General features: G+C 41.9%; 1 pseudogene; it reads right to left on the reverse strand.

Annotated features, from left to right (window-relative positions):
• Window positions 1–21,279, reverse strand: part of LOC137384036 (uncharacterized) — a 234,460-nt pseudogene that overhangs the window by 207,375 nt on the left and 5,806 nt on the right.

A 21,279-nucleotide genomic window follows, 5' to 3' on the forward strand; every position in this document is an offset into this window, starting at 1 on the left:
TTTTCTCTTGAAAAGACATCCTGCATCAAGTGCGTTTACTATTTCCTCCTGTATTTGAAGAAACCTTTACTGCTACATTGCTGCTATAAGACTTAATAAAATCCTTGTTGATGTTTCCTGCTGTAAAGCCTGACTGGACCTTTCTGTGCTGCATCTCTTGTAGGCCTACCCAGACTGATCTTCAACATTGCCTGGAAGGGACTGTCCTGGGAAGATCCTCGTGACAGCCGTCTATTCGCATTTGGGATGTCTAACAAACAATGGATATCTTTCCATACCTTCTTTTCAGCATATGTTTTTTGTCATTCCTTCTGTTTCTTTGTAACAGCTGTAAACAAAAATCCCTGTTTACTCCTGGGTAACTGGTTTTGTGTGTATGTAAGTATGTTAATGAGGGCTAGGACAAATAAGGGGTTTTAATATTTCAATTCACGTGCATGTTTGCTTTATTATTGGTTAAGACTTGGTCTATGATAAATGGATAATTTTGTTGTTTATTAATGAAACATAGTTGGTGTATTTTATTCTGGGATAAGGAGTGGAGTGTATGATTGGCTGCATCAGTAACTGGGTAAACATTTTAAAATATATATGTGGTGACATGTGGAGAAGTGGTACTAGAAAAGAGTGCACTCCTCCTGACTCAGTCGTAACATAATTAACAGTGTGAGTAACCTTTTAACAATGTGATAATTATTCATGGCTGCCAATCCACCTCACTGGCTCAGATTGTGAACAATTATATTGTGGAGATTCATTCCTTCGGGTATTGAATTATTGACCCGCATTTTCGATGGATAGTAACGATGAGGTGAGCAACACTCACTGTTGTTATGGAATAAAGGAGACTGCAATTGCCAGAGTGCACAAACATGCAGTTAAGTGCAGAAATGTTGAAGTTGCTGTCCGAATTACCCTGCTTCTCCACAGGCTGCATAACACTGATAGCTTTGATATTGAAATTAATGTAAGGGCGTGAAATTGTGGAACTTACTGCCTGGTTACCCATGCAGCTGTGGATCGGTTGGTAGTTCTCTTGCTTTTGAGGCACAAAGATGTGGGTTCAAGTACCACTCCAGGACCTCAGTGCCAAAAATTAATGTTGACACTCCTGTATAGTAGTGAGGGAGTGCTGCATTGTTGAAGGTAACATCTTTTGGATGAGATGTTGAACCAATTTTGTGGGCCCTGCAAGAGTGGCTTTGGTAGCGAATAGTGTGATTTAGTTTGGCGTAAGCTGTTTTTTCAGATTTCCGACTGCGGGTTTTTGTATCGCAATGAAGTCAGCAGCATGTTTGCAGCAGTCCGGGGTTCCCCACACATGGTGGCGGATTGCAGCTTTGTATGTATTTCCATACCATGAATACTCATTACCCTGCACTTAGTTCAAATTAAATCCTACCTGCCAGATTAAATTAGCGGCAAACGATATTCCCGTGCCACCTGATTCACATTCATTCAACCGTACACTAGTCGGCTTTGTGCAATTGTGTCTGACGTCAGTGGTTTCGAGTCTTGTATTCATCGGCACAAGGAAGGCCAACATTGAAATGGATGTTTGGCTCCAGGCTCAGCACCAGCAAGGGAGAATTTCCTCAGGCAATGGCAGGAAAGCATGGGAGAGCATACATGGAGGAGCAGGGGAGGGTACTGGGGCAGGACAGGATAGGGTGATCGGTTGGATGGAGGAGCAGGGGAAAGAGGGGGTCAGGACACATGATGGGGTGATCGAGTACATGAAGGAGCGTAGGAGGGATATTGCCTAGTGCCTGGCATTATATGGGTTATGAAATTCAAAAACATTATCGTTGGGGGAGGGTTACCTGGTGCTGGGATGAAAACTGAAAGTTGAGGTAAAGTAAGTTCAAAAAACTTTTAGGATTTTCTGTCGGTGCGATCAACAGATAATTGCAACGGCTGCCAATCCTTCAGGCTTGCAACACAGAATGATTTATAGACATACGGCTCTTGGTGCTTCTGAGAGTGACGGCAGGTCCCACCTATGAAAGTCCGTCCGCCCCCGCATGATTATATGTGTCTCCTGTGCCTGTTGCCGCACCTTTAATTTGCATGTAAAATTGTGTCTCAAATGAGAAAAAGGGCGGAGGCGGAAATACCAACAACTTCCAGGTCAGCTGTTGGAACGCCGTGATACTCGTAAAATCCTGGTCATAGTCTCTGTCTGGCCTCTCAGGTGGACCTAAACAATCGCATGGCACTATTTCGAAGAGATGCAGGGGAGTTATCCTTGGTTTTCTGGGCAATTATTATTCATCAATGAATATAAAGAAGATTATCTGATCATTCTCTGATCATTATCATGTTGCTGTTTGTGGGAGCTTGTTGTGCATGAACTGGCGGCTGCATTTCCTAAATTGCAACGGTGACTCAAAAGTACCTCGTTGGCTGGTGGTCATGGAAGGCGCTATATGAATACAAGTCTTTTATTTTTCTTTCTCTTTTAAACGCATAGAAATGATTAAGGCTGTTGCATTCAGGTGTAGTTGAATTTTTAGCAGTCTGATCAGTGACAATTTCTGCCAAATTACCTCTGTGGCTCTGAAAATGAAATATTGCAAATGTGGAGTCTCATTCCTTGAGAATTTAATAAATGTTGGAGGTTTCCAAAAAATAAAATTAATAATGAAAATAGTTTTTCTGCCTATATCTGTTATCTCACTCTCTTAATCCCATCTTTCTTTCCCAATCCTCATTTTGTTGTCTGTGCATGATTCAAGTCAACTTTATAACTCCTGTTTTATATTTCCTGGTTTATTCTCTGCATGGCTTGGTGAGGATTCTTCAATCTGATTGATGAATCTTCCTGTTTCTTGGCTTGCTCACAGAGGTCCCAGATCCCCTGCAGAGGGCTGGATTAGAGCCATTATAGGAAAGCTCTGCTCAAAACACCACAAATACTCTGTGGACAGCTGTCAGTGTAGTGAATGGCGAGTGCTGTTCCTTTGTTGATGGCAAAATCCCAGCTACTGCTGGAGATTTAAAAAAAGGCTGAGGAACCTATGGAGAAAAAGTGAAGATATGAGACTAAGAATGACTTCCCTTTCAAACAGCCAGCACAGGCACGATGGCCTTAATGGCCTCCATGTTTGTTGTCATTTTCTATGATTCTACTTTAGGATTGACTCGGCTACAGGACATAGGGCTCTGAAATTGGTTCTGTTTTCATCCATTTTCCGTAACATGAACGACAGCTACCTCCTCCGATTTTACTGCTGGTCACCTATTGATGCCACTAGTTTTCCTTGCAACTCAGTTTTCTCTTGTTGCTCAAACAAAACCAGTTGGAAGGCCTCACTTAATCAATAGCAATACTATGCAGACTACAACAAACAGTAACCATATTTCCAACCTTCCCTGGCCAGTGTGTCAATTCGCCTCCAACCATATATACCCAAGTATAGGCCTTTCGAAAAATTCTGAAAAATCCCTGTGCAACAGCTGACAGCATTTCCTTTGAGTCTAAGATATCTGCCACTCAGTTCCTGGAAGGTATATAAATGTTGAGAGCTGTGGTAACTCTGATTTCACTTAAATTAAGCAAAGTTTAACTGATGACTGTATCTCCCAGTCTTTTGGGAGCTCATCATGTAGATCAATCAATAAGTCTTTGCTCAGCTTTGGCCTCTCCTTCTCTTTAAGATTCATCATCTAGCTTAGTAATGCTTCCCTCTGGGGTAATTTGTCCACACCAAAGCGTGGCTTGTATGATCCCTGTACACCTGTCCACTGTTTCATCAATAAATGGCCCAGCACCCATGATGCTGCCTATATAAAGCCCTGTAACAGTGCAGTTCTTCTTCTCCCAGTTACAAACACAACCCTTCATTTAGTCACTAACACCTACTGTTATTGTACATTTATGGGTTTCTGCCACACATCAACCCTGAGAATATCAACACATTTTTCTTACAGTTTCAAACCACCATGACCATTGCAAGCTGCATCAACTTGAACACACACATTTTCAGACCCCCAATTCTTTCTTTGCTTTATTTATCAAGCCTTAAAGTAGTTGAGGACCGAATGGAATTTTGTTCAAACTGAATTTGTGTTCATTTACAATAGAACATTCACTTGCAGCATTTGATGCACAACAAACATTTTTCATTGAAACCAGTAGGAAAATTCAGGCCTCTGAAGACAATCTGTTACACAAGGATAAGACCTGCACTCTTAGCAAAACTAAAGAGATGGGACTCTCATTGACAACAGCAGTGGGTTGAGAAGCACGTTCATTTATTATTTTTGCCTCATTAGTGGTGTCAACAACAATAACTTGCATTTAGATAGCACATTTAACCTAGTAATCCCTCCCAAGATGCTTCACAGGCATGTAATTAGACAAAAATTGTTGCCAAGCCAAAGGTAGAGACATTCGGTCAGCTGATCAATATTTGGTCAAAAAGAGCAGTCAGTGTTAAGGAGAGGATGCTGGAGTTTTGGACTTGGACAACTCAAGGCATTGTCATCAATGGTAAGGCAAATGAAGTGGGAATGCACAAGAAGCCAGAGTTGGAAGAACACAGAGTTCGCAGAAGTGGTTACAAAGATAGGAGGGGTGAGGTCATGGAGGGTTTTTTTTTTATTCATTCAGGGATGTGGGCATCACTGGCTAGGCCAGCATTTATTGCCCATCCCTAATTGCCCTTGAGAAGGTGGTGGTGAGCTGCCTTCTTGAACTGCTGCAGTCCATTTGGGGTAGGTATACCCACAGTGCTGTTATGAAGGGAATTCCAAGATTTTGACCCAGCGACAGTGAAGGAACGGTGATATAGTTCCAAGTCAGGATGGTGTGTGACTTGGAGGGGAACTTGCAGGTGGTGGTGTTCCCATGCATTTGCTGCCCTTGTCCTTCTAGTTGGTAGAGGTTGCGGGTTTGGAAGGTGCTGTCTAAGGAACCTTGGTGCATTGCTGCAGTGCATCTTGTAGATGGTACACACTGCTGCCACTGTACATCGGTGGTGAAGGGAGTGAATGTTTGTAGATTGGGAGCCAATCAAGTGGGCTGCTTTGTCCTGGATAGTGTTGAGCTTCTTGAGTGTTGTTGGAGCTGCACCCATCCAGGCAATGGGAGAGTATTCCATCACACTCCTGACTTGTACCTTGCAGATGGTGGACAGGCTTTGGGGAGTCAGGAGGTAAGTTGCTCGCCTCAGGATTCCTAGCCTCTGCCCTGCTGTTGTAGCCACGGTATTTATATGGCTATTCCAGTTCAGTGTCTGGTCAATGGTGACCCCTAGGATGTTGATAGTGGGGGATTCAGTGATGGTAATGCCGTTGAATGTCAAGGGGAGATGGTTAGATTCGCTCTTGTTGGAGATGGTCATTGCCTGGCACTTGTGTGGCGCGAATGTTACTTGCCACTTATCAGCACATGCCTGGATATTGTCCAGGTCTTGCTGCATTTCTACAAGGACTGCTTCAGTATCTGAGGAGTCACGAATGGTGCTGAACATTGTGCCATCATCAGCGAACATCCCCACTTCTGACCTTATGATTGAAGGTAGGTCATTGATGAAGCAGCTGAAGATGGTTGGGCCTAGGACACTGCCCTGAGGAACTCCTGCAGTGATGTCCTGGAGCTCAGATGATTGACCTCCAACAACCACAACCATCTTCCTTTGCGCTAGGTATGACTCCAGCCAGCAAAGGGTTTTCCCCCTGATTGCCATTGACCTCAGTTTTGCTAGGGCTCCTTGATGCCATACTCGGTCAAATGCTGCCTTGATGTCAAGGGCAGTCACTCTCACCTCACCTCTTGAGTTCAGCTCTTTTGTCCATGTTTGAACCAAGGCTGTAATGAGGTCAGGAGCTGAATGGCCCTGGCAGAACCCAAACTGAGCGTCATTGAGCAGGTTATTGCTAAGCAAGTGCTGCTTGATGGCACTGTTGATGACACCTTCCATCACTTTGCTGATGATTGAGAGTAGGCTGATGGGGCAGTAATTGGCCGGGTTGGACTTGTCCTGCTTTTTGTGTACAGGACGTACCTGGGCAATTTTCCACATTGCAGGGTAGATGCCATTGTTGTAGCTGTACTGGAACAGCTTGGCTAGGGGCGTGGCAAGTTCTGGAGCACAGGTCTTCAGTACTATTGCCGGAATCTTGTCAGGTCCCATTGCTTTTGCAGTATCCAATGCCTTCAGTCGTTTCTTGATATCACACGGAGTGAATCGAATTGGCTGAAGTCTGGCATCTGTGATGCTGGGGACTTCGGGAGGAGGCCGAGATGGATCATCAACCCGGCACTTCTGGCTGAAGATTGTTGCAAATGCTTCAGCCTTCTCTTTCGCACTGTTGTGCTGGGCTCCCCCATCATTGAGGATGGGGATATTTGTGGAACCACCTCCTCCAGTTAGTTGTTTAATTGTCCACCATCATTCATGGCTGGATATGGCAGGACTGCAGAGCTTAGATCTGATCCGTTGGTTATGGGATCACTTAGCTCTGTCTATCGCATGCTGCTTACGCAGATAGTCCTGTGTTGTAGATTCACTAGGTTGACACCTCATTTTGAGGTATGCCTGGTGCTGCTCCTGGCATGCCCTCCTGCACTATTCATTGAACCAGGGTTGGTCTCCAGGGTTGATGGTAATGGTAGAGTGGGAGATATGCCGGGCCATGAGATACAGATTGTGGTTGAGTACAATTCTGCTGCTGCTGATGGTCCACAGTGCCTCATGGATGCCCAGTTTTGCATTGCTAGATCTGTTTGAAATCTATCCCATTTAGCACAGTGGTAGTGCCACACAACACGATGGAGGGTATCCTCAATGTGAAGGCGGGATTTCGTCTCCACAAGGACTGTGCGGTGGTCATTCCAACCGATACAGTCATGGACACAAGCATCTGTGGCAGGCAGATTGGTGAGGATGAGGTCAAGTATGTTTTTCCCTCATGTTGATTCCCTCACCAGCTGCCGCATCTGAACACAAGGATGAGAATTTTATCATGGAAGCATCTGGGGACTGGAAGCTAATGTGGACCAGCAAGCAAAGGGTTGAGGAGTGAAGCAGACACAGTGCGAGCAAGGATACAACAGTAGAGATTTGGCTGAGCTTACGTTGATGGGGAGTGGAAGATGGGAGGCCACCCAGGAGGGCATTGAAATAGTCGAGTCTGGAGGTAACAATCAGCATGAATGAGGAAATTAGTGGCCAGGGAGGGGATGAAATCCGTGGTTAGAGAACAGTGTTTGTGGTGGGGATAAAGATAATGGCTTCAGTCTTCACAATGTTTAATTGGCAGATATTGTGGCTCATTCAGTACTGGATGTCGGATAAGCAGCTGGACATGCATAGAGGCAATGGAGGGGTCAAGAGAGATGGTGGTCAAACAGGAGATCAGGCTTCCTGCTTGTTTAAGTCATAATTATCAAAATAAAGACCAAATCATAATATAATAAAATTAATATAACAACAGATTTGCAAAAACAAAGAAAATCAAAGTCTTATTTATACCAGCGTATCTCCTATTCTACGGTAATAAAGGTACATCACTCACATTATGTAAAAGTGTAACATACAATTGGAGCTAAAATAAAAACAGAAAGTGCTGGAAATACTCAGCAGGTCTGGCAGCATCTGTGGAGAGAGAAGCAGAGTTAATGTTTTAGGTCAGTGACCTTTCATCAGAACTATAACGTTAACTCTCCTCTTTCCACAGATGCTATCAGACCCGCTGAGTATTTCCAGTACTTTTTTTATTTCGGATTTCCAGCATCCATGGTAATTAGCTTTTATGTAATTGGCGCAACTGGTTTCCAATGAATGAATCATTCAAGTTGTCTATTTCTTACAGAATCTTGTTCATGTATTATTGATACTTTCAGGCTTCAAAATTGACACAAAAATGATGACAAAACTATGAAATAAGAAGTCTAGCTGTGCAGAGTGCAAGTGGGCACACAGATAAATTATTGCCAATATGTAAATAGAGACAGTTGAACGACGCAGCCATCATTTTGATTTTGGATTCTTCCTCCACTAATTTAATGTCCACGTTGATTTAATGGCCAAGTTGATTTAATGCGAAAATCCATTTTATTATGTACAATTGGGAAAGATAATGTTCAAAGCTGGGTGAAGAATGAATATTCAATCAGTTGTAACCTGGGAATCTTCATTTTACCACCTTGGTCAAGCTGTGACCTTCGTATTCAGCGAGTGACTGGAAAAGAAAATATTTAAGACATCAGTTTTATTGAGACGGAGAACGATGCTTATTTTCCATGTCAGTGCTGAACAGAATTCTGGAACTAGCAACAAATTAAGGAAAAGCTTGTGATGGACTGGAGCTGTGTTGAGATCACTCTCCTCTCTCCTCCATCACACATTTGCTGGGCAAAGGTGCCAGTTGAGACCCTCTATAATACATCTAACACCATTTTCTCATAGACAACTGATATTTTGCTGCACTCTGATGGTGGGTAGTTGACTGCAGAAGAAAATTGACTTGGCTACTTTATTAAATACATTTTAAACAGCCCCGTTGAGGTTCTCAGCAACAATAGCATCAGGCCTGTGTATGAAACTCTTGGTGCTCGACTGGATAAATTCAAGTTCCCTGTGTTCTTGTCCAAAAACAATTGTCCCTTGTGCCCTCCAGTAAAGTGCTTTTCAACTTTCCCATTTTCTCCCTTTTTCTTAAGCGACTGTTTAGTAACAATGGACCGCAAGTCGGGAAGGTTCCGTAATGGGCCGGTTGCATAGTAGCTACATAGCAACAGAAGCAGCTCATTCAATTGGTCCAGCCTGTTCCTCCAACCAATTAGATCACCGCTGATCTGTAGTTCAACTCCATTGACCCACCATTGATCAATATCCTTTGATTTTCTTACCCAACAAATATCTAACGATCTGAGCTGTGAAAAACCCAGTCTTAGGATGAACCAGTTCCAGATTTCCACTGCTCTGTGGAAAAAATGCCTCCTAATTTCACTCTTGAATGACTTAGCAGTCATTTTTAGATTATGCCACCTTGTACTGGATTCCTCCACTGAGAAACAGTTTTTCTGCACCTACCATATCGTAGCCCTTAATAATTTTCAACAGCTCAAACGACTCACCCCTCAATATTCCAAGCCCAAAGAAATACAAGACAATTTATGCAATCTGTCTTCATAACTTCACCCTTTACCCCACGTATCGCTCTGGTGGGTTTACACTGCACCCTTTCCAAGGTCAATATTTCTTTCCTGAGGTTCGGTGCCCAAAACTGAAAGCAGAATTCCAGATGGAGTCTGACCAAGACGCTGTACAACTAAAACATCACTTCTTCACTCTTGCATTTCAATCCTCTTAAAATAAAGGTCAACATTCCATGAGCATAATTGATTATTTTTGGTACCAGTGCACGAGCTTTTAGTGATGTGTCTACATAGACACACAAATCTCTTTACTCACCCACATCATCTAGTCTCTAGCCATTAAGAGATTATTCTAATTTGTCTTTCTCAGATTCAAAGTGGATGAACTCACACTTCCCCGCATTGAACTCCATCTGCCATAGATTTGTCCATTCACTCAGTCTGTTTATGTCCTTATGTAACTTCCTGCTCCCATCCACACAATCTACGTTCTAGAATGGGTGAGTGATCCTGTCCACAGCGTTAATGCCAATGCTGTGAAGATGATAAGTTATTCCAGTGACACCAATTAGAAATTAAACTCTTGTAACGTGGATTTCTATAACCTGGATTGAACCTGTTTAGCCATGGACTGCAAACACATCATCTAGGCTGGCAGTTCAGCACCATACAGCGGTAGTGCTCGATTGTCAGATGAAACATTGCCTGAGGGCCCCATCTGCTAGTTCAGGTGAACATAAACGATGTCATCACTCCATGTGAAGAAAAGCAGAGGAGTTTTCCCAGTGTCCTGGCCTAGGCAGATTAACTGGCCATTCATTTGCTTTGTTGTTTTTGGGACTTTGTTCTGTGCAAATTGTCTGTCACTTTTTCTGACATAACAACAGTAACGCGGCAAATAAACTCACTGAGCAAATTTGACCAAGAACTCAATGTTTTGATCCATGGCAGGGGGGCCTGAAGATGGGTCTGGGTGAGGTCCACCATGGACCTTGACGCCAGGAGGGCCAGGCCCGATCCTCCCGGCAGTGGTAAGGCTCTGTGGTGCCCCCTCCCCCGCCCCCGCCGCTGGGCAGCAGGACCACAATTTAAATATGCAAATGAATAAAATTAATTAATGTACATACACTCTGTGATCTTCAGCTCAGTCGGGGAGCGCCACTCCCACACCTTCAGATCCCTGTCCAGGGAATCGCAGCGACACACTGATGGGGAGGGGGGAGGAGGTAAGTTTGTCAGTGTGGCAGGCGGGGGGATGGGGTCAAATAAATGTAATTGGTGTAGCGCATGGTGGGAAGGGTTGAACCTTAAACTTTGTGCAGTTTTGGGGGGGAAGGTCAGATGTTAAAGGTAAGTGTTTAGTGTGGGGGGAAGGGAAAATAGTTCATATAATTGTTATTGTGGGAAAGGGGCGTTAGAAATTTATGTATTTAATTTTGGGAGTCAGGGCTTTAAATATGTAAATAGGGCAGAAGGGCTGGCTGCCCTTTAAAAAAAGAGCCAGCGCCTGTGCAAAGGCAGCTGATGCCATTGCTGGGGACGGACAGCACACTAAAGGCTTGCTCGGCTCTGCAAGTGAGACCTGACCCGAGCCCAACAGAACCCCAACCGACCCCAAGCCCGACCCGGCCCGAGTCCTTCCATTTTTTCCCGCGCCCAACCCGACCAGACCCGACCATCAGTTAACCTACCTTCCGTTTCACTTTGTTCCTTACCTGCACAAGCTTAAAATAACTGTCGCAAAACCAATTTTAAAATCCAAAAAGTAAATTAGCATTAAAGTCACTCACCTGAGGTGGTGATAGAGCTTGTCCGGCCCGACCTGACTTGAGCCTGAATGCCGGACCCAGAAGTGCGACCCGACCCAACCCAAAAACGACACGTCGTCGGTTCCCGTCAGGTACGGGTTGGGTAGCAGGCCTTTACTGCCCGCCCCCTACACGAGATTGGGGATGGGGGGGAGGGGGGCAGCTCGGCTATGAAATGAGCTGCCGTGCTTGTGATTGCAGCGGCTCTTTTGGCATAGGGCCCAGGCGTGCTGGCTGCTATTTTTTGAGCTCGCTGTCGAGATCGGCGGTGGGCTTTTAAAATCCAGTCCAAAGAATGTAAAGAGCTTGTGACGACTTACAGACATGAAAGGCACCATGTAAATTTTATTATAAGAACCTTCACTGATAAAATGAAACTTTCATTTATTAGTGGAAGTTCATCGAGACTAAAACTACATCTGGATGGATACAGCTACAACAAGAATCAAGAAGCCCAACACCATCCACAACAAGGAATCTATTTGATTTTGCCTAGATAACATCAGTAACACTTCAAAACTAACTCATATCACCTGTCAAACACTTTGTTTCATCTTGCGGATGTGAAAGCATTCATATAAAAGCAAGCTTTTTTTTACAATATCTGTGATCAATTGCTTTGAAAGAATTGATAAATCGTGTTGTGATCCTGTAGTTTTTTGTTCTTTTCCAGGAAGTATGCAGTGTGCCATTAAAGCTGTAAAAGGATCAGTACTGCTTTTAGAACCAGAAAGCCTCAGGAATTAGAGAAAGTGCATTCCGGTTGCCATAGGATACAAATATACAGAGAAGGAACCAACCAGCTTCAAAGAATGCATCCTGGTTACCCTGCAACAGCCATTCGGAGAACAAGGACCAAATATGCAATGTTACGATGAACTGTTTGAACTGGCTTTTTATTTTTGATACAGACTGTTCTAACACACAGGCAGCTATTCTGCCAGCATATACTGAAGGAAAGAGAGTGCTCTCTTGGCTTATTTAAACCCTATTTATTATACTCTCAGAATCCTGATAAATCAAGCCAGATTATTTTCTTAAAAGAAAATAAACAATTACTTTAGCTACTCAACTGTATTTGCTGAATTCATTGCTGGAAAAGGAAGAAGTGCATCACTTCAGCTCTTGAAATAGATTACTGACAGTCCTACTGTTGAAGAACTTTTTTTAATCCCCATCGGACAGCTGTGAGGACTTCAAGCAACCTTGGACTGTTCCACAATGGAAGATTCCATTTCAGCAGGAGCGTAAATCCACAAGGAAACCAACTTTTTCTATTTGGAATGTTGCTTCTATCTTAGTAGTGTTAGAGAATTTAGTTTTACTAATTAAACATTTAATTTGTTGATCTAAAGACACCTGATTTGGTTAGCCTGATTCAGGGGATAATAGATGGTCAATTTGGCAGTGTTTTTTTTAATATGGAAGGCTTAAAGTGATATGTTAGGCAATCTGTGGAGGGACGGGACTGAATCAACAGTACGTTTCTCCCACTGCAATCAGAATCGTATATTTTGATTGGGGGCTTTGTCTTGAGGGGTCAATCATAACTTATTAATTGGGGGCTTGCTCGCGGTTGAATCATATTTAGTTCAGTGGCTCGTGGCTGGGATCAGAATCAGACTAATTTGGAGGGCTCACATTTGGAGTCATATTCACTACTTCTTTCTGGGATAACATATTTAAATTGAGGTCTTGCATTTGGCCTCATATTTAATTGCACTCGCGTCTGGGATCATAGCAATTGGAAACTCGATTGTTGGGATCTCAATTTAATGCCAATTACAAAGAAAATAAAAGAACCAGGTGTCTTATATGATAAGGTACAGTCTATACTATTGTAATGGCATTAGTGGTTGCAACAGAGTTTTTGGGAAAGCAGAATGTTTCCATGAGTGACTTGATAACTTTAACTAAGAACAAATTAAAAGAATTGGCAACGAAAATGGGGTTTGGAATTGAAATTAGGTGCCAAAAAAGTAGAGATAATTGACATAATAGCTGAACATTCTGGAATTAGTAGAAGAAGATGATGAGGAGGATAATGATGATGATGGGCAATCCGAGGAACAAGAAGGCAGTAGGTCCAAGAGTGATGCAGTGGTATTGACTAGGATTCATTTAGAAATGAAAAAAACTTGAGGCAGAAAAAGAATTAGGAAAACTTGAATTGGAAAAAGAGGAAAGGAAAAAAGAAAAAGTGACAGCGATATGAAAACATGAATTGGAAAAAGAGGAAAGGGAGAAAGAGAGGGAACTTAAGTTAAAAGAGATGGAACTAAGACAAAAGGGTAGACTTAAATCCTGGGAAAGTTTGGGTCAGGGAGAATCTGAATTTAGATCAGGATCCAGCGGAAAGTTGTTTACATTTATACAGGCTCTTCCTAAGTTCCAGGAAAGGAGCGTAGAGGCATTTTTCATATCTTTTGAAAAAATAGCCAAACAGATGAAATGGCCAAAAGAAAGCAGGACACTGCTCATGAAGCTTATGCCATGCTTCCTGAAGAGGCTTCTACAGATTATGAGATGGCAAAAAAGGTTATTCTCACTGCATATGAGTTAGTCCCTGAAGCTTACCGTCAGAAGTTTAGGAACCTACAGAGATTGGCTGGGCAGACATATTTAGAATTTGAGAGGGTATTGCAAATTACTTTTGACCATTGGATACTGGCATTAAAGATGGAAACCACATATGAGAACCTTCCAGAATTGATTCTTTTGGAAGAGTTTAAAAATTCCATTTCTTCAGTAGTGACAATTCATGTAGATAACCTGAAATTTTTGAAAGCTAGGCAAGCAGCAGAGATTGCTGATGATTTTGAGCTTGTGAATAAGCCAACCTATTTTGTCCGTCACCCCCATAAACCCGAGAAGGATAGAAAGTGGGAGAATGAAAAGAAGGCTAATAGCCAGGGACAAGAAAGAACAGCTGGGAATGCCCCAGGATCACCTCCTCAGGTCAGAAAGGAAGGTGCTGAGGGTAGAAGTGAGGTTCGCAAGCCAAAGTGTTATCATTGCAACAAAATAGGTCATCTTTGTTCAGAGTGCTGGAAATTGCGAGATAAACCCATAGGACTTGTTGGGGTATGCAAAGCTAGTGCAGAGGAAAAGACGATGACTAAAAGTATAGCAGACCAGGCTATAGCTTTAACGACAGCTGTGAAATCAGATACTAAAACTAAAATGAATGTAGAGGTTAAGAATACAATACCTGAGCGTTATAATGAATTTTTGTCAAAGGGGAGAGTAACTCCATATTATGTAAGTGAGGCAGAGACACCTATCATTATACTCAGGGACACAGGAGCAACCCATAAACACTTGCTTGGGAAAGATATAAGGTTTCCACCAGAGAGCGCCTTGAAGGCTAAAGTTTTAGTTAATGGAATTGGTGGGGAGTATATACCTTTGTATAAAGTATGCCAAGAGAGTGACTTAACATCTGGGATAGTAACTGTAGTGTTATCCACAGTTTTACAGTAAAGGGAATTGATCTATTCCTAGGAAATGATTTGACTGGATCAAAAGTATCAGTTTCTCCTATTGTTACAGAGGAACCAAGTGAAATTAAGGAAACGGAGCAATTACAGGAAAAAGTTCTGGGAATATTTCCTCTTGTGTAGTCACCCGAGCAATGGTTAAACATGATCCATTATCAGAGCTGAAAGGGGCACCACACTTAGATAGCTAAGTATCTGAAACCTTATTTGGGGATTTAGATAATACAAATGAGGACATCTCTAACAGATCATCTATCACTGCAGCACAACAAGCTAATCCAGAGAAATACAGAATAGCAGACGGCTCTGTCAGAAGCTGAGGCAAAAGGAGTTCCGGAAGGCTATTATATGACAAACAGGGTTTTGAGGAGGAAATGGAGACCGCCTCATAGACCTGCCGATGAAGACTGGACAGTTGTTGAACAGATAGTGGTACCATCTAAATATTGACAGGATTATTAAGGTTAGCACATGACTTTCCTTTTGCAGGACATAGGGGAATTCGGAAGGCCAAATCACACATAAGCAAACATTATTACTGGCCAGGTCTTACACAGGATGTGAGACAATTTTGTAGGACATGCCATATCTGTCAAATGGTGGGAAAATCACAACCTACCATAAAACCAGGGGAAGTATTAGTGTTGTTACCATTACAGGGAGAACCATTAAAATAACGGTTCGGTGGCCCATATCGAGTGATCAAAAGAGTGGGTAAGGTAGATTACTTGATTGACACCACTGATCGCCGGAGGAAGAACCGGTTTTGTCACATTAATATGCTTCAAGCAATATTACCGCAGGGAGGAGGTTAAGGCTCTACAGATATGTCAGGTAATCAGGACTGTTGAAAAAGAAAAGGATAGTGAGGATGAGGCAGAAACAGACCTAGGAAATTCTCAGATTGAACCTCCAATAATCCAATTAGCGAATACAGAATGGCTAGGAAAATTAGACAATATGCTTTTACACTTAGAGGCAAAACAGCATGAAGTCCTAGCCAGGGTTTTCACAAGGTTTCACAACGTTTGTAGGGATAAGCCAGGATGCACAACCTTAGCCACACATGATGTGGGTATGAGGGAACCATTCATTTAAAACAACATCCTTGTTTCTTCGATCCAGACAAACATGCCCAAGTGGAAGCAGAGGGACAATGCATGATGAAGGGCAGCTTAGTTGAACCTAGTCAGGACAGCTGGAATTCACAGGTGGTCTTGATACCTAAACCTGGTGGGACGGCTCAAACTTGCATAAAATATAGAAAAGTCACTGCGGTAAAGAAGGCAGACTCCTACCCAAATTCTTATTTAAACGACTGTATGGACAGAGTGGGCAACACCATGTGTCTTAAAGAGACAGATGTGCTGGAGGGATACTGCCAAATTCCTTTGACACCCCAGAGTAAGAAAAAGTTAGCTTCTATTATACCAAACAAGGTTTTTCAGTGGCAAGTGATGCCACATAGGTTAAGGGGTACTGAAGAAACATCTCAGAGAACAGTGAACCCAGTAATGGTCAGTGCTCCTAGCTGTGCACTTCATGTGGCTGAGGTGATGGACAATAGGAACACTTGGAAGGATAGCAAAAAAATAACTGGAAGAAAATCCTTGGAAATTTGAAATGGGTTAATTGGGACAACCTTTTTGCAAATTTAAAGCCAAAAATGTTCTGGTAGAACTTGTTGCTGTAGTGCAATATTTTTGAAAAGTGAATACCTGTCAATGCAAGAAAAATGTGTTGGAGTTTTTTCAATTTGTATTTTTTACAAATTGTAATAAAACACATTTCAGGAATGGTGTTTCATTCCACCAGGGGTGGAGGTGTTATGATCGTGTATTATTTTTTCTTTTCCGGGAAGTATGCGGTTTGCCTTTAAGGCTGTAAAAGGATCAGTACTGCTTTAAGAACCAGTAAGCTTCAGGAGTCAGAGAAAGTGCATTCTGGTTGCTGTCGGATACAATCATAGGGAGAGGGAAGCAACCAGGTTCAAAGAATGTATCCTGGTTATCCTGCAACAACGATTCAGAGAACAAGGACTGGATAGACAATGATGTGATTAACTGTTTGAACTGGCTTTTTGATTTTGAGACAGACTGTTCTAACACACAGGCAGCTGTTCTGCCAGCATATACTGAAGGAAAGGAAGAGCTCTCTTGGTTTATTTAAACCCTATTTATTATACTCTCAGAATCCTGATAAGTCAAGCCAGATAAATTTCTTAAAAGAAAATAACCAATTACTTTAACTACTGAACTGTAATTGATGAATTCATTGCCGGAAAAGGAAGAGGAACATAACTTCAGCTGCTGAAATGGACTACTGACTGTCCTACAGTTGAAGAACCTTTTTTTATCCACATCGGACAGTTGTGAGGACTTCAAGCAGCCTTGGATTGTTCCACAATGGAAGATTTCACTTCGGCAGGTGTATAAATCTGCAAGGTCACTAATTGTTTCGATTTTAAATGTTGTTTATATCTTAATAGTGTTTAAGAATGTAGTTTTTCTAATTAAACAGTTAATTTGTTGATCTAAAGACACCTGGTTTGGTTAGCCCGATTCAGGGGATAATAGATGGTCAATTTGGCTGTGTATTTTTTAATTTGTAAAGTTTAAAGTGATACGTTAGATGATCTGTGGAGGGACAGGACTGAATCAACAGTGCATTTCTCCCCCCGCAATCAGAATCATGTGTTTTGATTGGCAGCTTTGTCTTGAGCGGTCGTTTGTAATAGACTGATTGAAACAAAGTTAGTAATCACTACCTTAGATTATCTTGTCCACCTTGTAAACAAAATGGCCCAAATCACCAGGAGAGCAAAGAGCACCCAGCATATCACATTGAAGATAATGTAACTAAAAAAAGGGAAGAAATACAAAATCATTTGAAGGGAACGTGCTTGAAACATTTATCTCCTGTTTGCACTCTAATCTTAGTACATTGAACCAATGAAAAGCAGCAGAGCCAAGGGACTTCAGCTGGGAAGCTAATGTTTTTATGGAAGAAGGACAACTTTGTGATCATGACATAAAGATCAAATGAAGCAAAGTTCATTCAGGTGCCCAGACAGTATCACTGTAATGTTAAGCACAATTTTATAAGTGAGGACTTTCTAAAAGTGACTGGCCATCTGACGGAGGCACCGTCGTCTGGAGCCATGTAGCAATGGTAAGATGGCTCCTCAGGGAATGAGGATATTCAGAATAACATCATTCCACTGCTCTTATGTATCTTTTAATAGGCAATTGTTGAGCAGCTGGAAGTAGACAGTTTTCCCTCCCTCTCAGTTTGGGAACAATGTACTAAGGAGAAAATGACAGAGAATAAAACTTTTCTGTCAGTATCACTCCAGAACAGATAAGGTTAAAGAAAACCTGCAACGCTGCAGAGCAGCAAATGCAACTCCATGAGATTAGGTTCGTGGTGAAGTAATCAAGGTGAATAATGAAAGCAGCACCATCTGAGGGGCAGCAAACTGGAAAGGCTTACTTTCTGTTCATATTTACCAACAACATAAATATCATATTCGTTAGGAAGCTAACACAACAGCATGATATAAACCCAGTCACCATTTCCATTCTGATGAATAATAGTTTGAAATAGTAGATGATTGTAAATCCTTTTGCAGGACACTCAACCATTTATTCTCATGTGAAAGCAATGAAAACACAGAAATGAGAACTATATACCTTTGACTGATGGATGTAGATGGTTCATCAGTACTTCTACAACATGTAGTTGTTCTTGATGTTGTCCTTGATGTTGTTGAAGAAATTTCACAAGAATATTCAGGTCCTATTGAGACAAGGGGATAACATTCAGATGCAACCTGATTCTCACTTGTCGGCAACCCTAAACAAATGGAACCTCAGTACTTGAGGAAAAGTCTGGGTGATGTCATGGATTTTGATGATTTAATTTCGGTGTAATTTCCCCCTCTTTGTTAGCAAGGAGAGATGCAGCAGACACCTGGCAGTGGTTACATTAGAGAGGTGGTGGTACAGAGTTACTGTTGGGAAGTTAAAGGGCTCAGGATTGTGGGACCACAATCCAGATATTACCTTTTGTTATGACCAGGTGAGAAAGGTATCTAAGGGTCTTTTACTGTCTTCACCTGGTCTTATTGTAAGAAGGTTTAATTTTTACACACACTGTGTTTTGAGCTCCCCTTTGGTGAATCATTGTTCAACACTTTCCAATTATCAAGCAAAGAAATGAACACAAACAGGCTTTCTTAGGTTGAAAGAAGAAAAGTGAAATTTATTAAACCATAAACTTAAACTCTAATGCGGTTAATGCCTATGGATATACGACGTGCCCACACAAGCATGCACATGCAATACACAATTGCAAACAGGGACAGAAAAGAGCAGAAGAAAAAATAAAGTAGACAGGTTTGAGGCAGTCTCTAAAGGGGTTTCTTGTTACTGTTTCTGTGTTTCCAGCTCGCCGTAGAATCCTTGATTTTAGACAGCTCTTACTTTTCGTTGGGGCCCAGTATTCGTCTTAAACCTTGTTCACTGTAGGAGACTTTTCTCTCTTGGGGTGCCTATGTCTTCAATGGTTTTTGAAGCTGGTGAGGGTGAGATGAGAGCAGACAGGAGTGAGGTCTTTTCTAGTCCAGGAGTAAACAGCTTTCTAAGCTTTTTTCTCTGAGACAAGGTCAAAATTCAAAAAATTCCAACAGTCAGTTAGTCATGTGACTAAACTGGCCTGACCTGTTTGTGTATTCAGCCATCTTAGCAGTTAACCTGGAATGCTTCAACGTCTGGTAATCAAAAGTCCATTTTGGATTAAATTGGAGCAGGGAATAGCTCCTTTGTCCTTTGAAGGACTGTCTGTTGACATGCTAATATCTCTCTCCAGCCAAAGTCTCCAGTTGTTTGTTTAAAGCAAGTTCTTTCTTCACCAACAACTGTTTCAAATCAATGTTCATGTGGTGAAATTATGTGTGTCATAGTCTTGTGGGGGGCCTGCATGGCATCTTTTATGCCCCATGCAAACATAATGAGTGGACGTAATTAGTCGCAATTTATCTTATCAAAGCCCCTAATAATTTTAAATCCCTTCAGCAGATCATTTACCTCTGTTCTGATGTTTCTCTCCTCATAAATCAAAAGCCTCAACATGTTATCATTTCAGATCAACTCTTCCATTCTCTATCCCTGAAATTCTTCTGAAACTAGCACAGAACAATTGGAGGTTGTATTTCCCAATTCCATCTGCTAGAAACAGGCATATTGGTTTCTGATGTTTCAGTCAATCAAATTCCATTGTAATTTCATGGGATAACTGAGTTTCTGCAACATTTACACATGATTTGGAGATATTTTATAATTCTGCCAATTTTCCAGGAAAAATGCAGATCAGTGTCCTTGTTCATAACCAGTGAGGGGCCAAATAGAATGAATTTGGCCAATTGCACTTTCTCAGAGAGACTGAAGGAATTTAACCAGTGACCAATTTGGATAGACTTTAGTTAAAAAATTCATTAGCAATATTGCTTGTTAACTTTAATTCTTACCAATGCTGCTGATTTGTGTCACATAACTGCAGTTCATCCCTGATCTGTTAATGTCTGACACGTGAACCATTTCACTGGATTTTTTCCCTGATTATTTGAGGCTGTGCAGTAATATTGATGATGTTGCTGTGTGAAGGATTGACAATGTGGATCCAGTTTATTGGTGTCAGAGATCTTTGAATCTTCAGACGGGATCTTTTCATATCATGTGTACTGAATGGGAAGGAATCCCTGGACAGACTCACAGGAGGCGGATACTGAGCCCTCAAAACATGAGACATTGGTGGTGATAAAAATCTAAGTACAGGAACTGACACGGATTCTGTGGGAAAGAAACAAACATTCGGATAATGACTCAACATCTAAAAATCATATACTCTCCAATTATCAGCACACTGTACCTCAGCCATGCTGGAATCTCACCAGTACATCTACCTCTCCATATCTCTCCATCCTCCTAGCAGCCTGAGCTACCATGTGTACCATTGTATCAGAATATAGCAGAGCTGAAGATCAGGACAGCAGCAATGATACTGAGGATGTGTCAACATGAAAATCAAGGCTATCCATTTCAATAGCTGGTAGCCAACCTCCTATGTTGTTTGATTGTTTGATTGTCGCATGTGAACTAATTGGAGAGAGTCTTAGATAAACACAGCAGAAAATGAGGCCAAAAATTTGACTGACATCTGTTACAGGTTTTGTGGCTTTAGATAGGGAGTATAATTGTGATTGACTTTGTTTAACTGCAGCTAAACATTTCTGGGGAGTCAGGGAGGGAATGTGTGCACAGCCCAAAAACCTGGAAATACTGGGGAAGTGGTGGTACTCTTGCCAGTGATGCTCAAATCCTATGAATGAATTAAAAAAATGGGGTGCAGGCAGTACCACACAACAGAGTTTATCCTAACCTCTCTGAACAGCAGTACCTCTGAAGGCTGAGGTTGTCATGTAAGATGGTGTCAGACATCTGCAGCCTCCTATAGGAAGACCTGCTGCATGCTGGATCTGGTGGTGTAAGGTTTAAGGTTAAGCCCAGAAACTACAGATCAGTCAGTTTAACCTCAGTGGTGGGAAAGTTTTTAGAAACGATAATCTGGGACAACATTAACAGTCACCTGGACAAATATGGATTAATTAAGGAACTCCAGCAGATATTTGATAAAGGCAAATCATGTTTAACTAATTTTAGTGATATTTTGATGAGGTAACAGAGAAGGTTGATGTGCTCTTCATGGACGTCCAAAAGGCACTTGATATGGCTTGTCAGCAAGGTTAAAGCCCATGGAATAAAGCGGACAGTGGCAGCATGGATATGAAGTTGGCTAAATGACA

This window comes from Heterodontus francisci, chromosome 25, assembly GCF_036365525.1.
Source record: "Heterodontus francisci isolate sHetFra1 chromosome 25, sHetFra1.hap1, whole genome shotgun sequence".
NCBI classification, from domain to species: domain Eukaryota; kingdom Metazoa; phylum Chordata; class Chondrichthyes; order Heterodontiformes; family Heterodontidae; genus Heterodontus; species Heterodontus francisci.